The sequence below is a fragment of the Hyalella azteca genome, unplaced genomic scaffold (assembly GCF_000764305.2).
Source record: "Hyalella azteca isolate HAZT.00-mixed unplaced genomic scaffold, Hazt_2.0.2 contig10848, whole genome shotgun sequence".
Lineage (NCBI taxonomy): Eukaryota > Metazoa > Arthropoda > Malacostraca > Amphipoda > Hyalellidae > Hyalella > Hyalella azteca.
Genome location: NW_025940867.1, coordinates 11,809 through 12,628, shown reverse-complemented (window position 1 = coordinate 12,628; position 820 = coordinate 11,809).

The window sequence follows — 820 nt, the reverse complement described above, 5'->3', positions numbered from 1 at the left end:
TATGCACCACTGATGTATCAATGACGCACCACCGCCGCCCAGTATGCATCACTAATGTACCAGTGACGCACCACCGCCGCCCAGTATGCACCACTGATGTACCAATGACGCACCACCGCCGCCCAGTATGCACCACTGATGTACCAATGACGCACCACCGTCGCCCAATATGCACCACTGATGTACCAATGACGCACCACCGCCAGCCAGTATGCACCACTGATGTACCAATGCCGCGCCACAGCCGCGCAGAATACACATTGATAAAAAACAGACCTCGACGCTTCCGATCCCAAATCATATCTATCCATCCCCAACCTGTCGATTTTGTCGAAACTCCTGGAACGCGTTGTGGCCCGACAGCTGAATAACCATCTTCAACAGTCCGGTCTCATGCCTCGCCTCCAGTCTGCATACCGACGCACCACCGCCGGAGTGAAGAAGAAAAACAGGACTCGATATCAAGCGCAGCAATTTTTAGGCCTACAGAGGCAAGTAGATCAGATTCAACAACAAATGCAGCAGCTGTTGACATTGCATGAACAACAGCAGAAATCACAGCAACAGCTGCGGAGCCAGAGAACCCTGCATGGCAGTGCAGTGTTACAGCAACTAAGGACGCAAGGAAGGGAAGAGTCTAGCATCATGATAGCTAATATAGAGGGGCTCTTCCCTAGAAGAAAACGCCACAAGATCGGCGTACTTAAAGAAATTGATGAGACAGAAGGAATAATCATGCTTGCCTTAACCGAGTCACACCTAAGAGAAGATATCCAAGATGGAGAAATCGAGATGAATGGCTTTCAACATTACCGAGCAG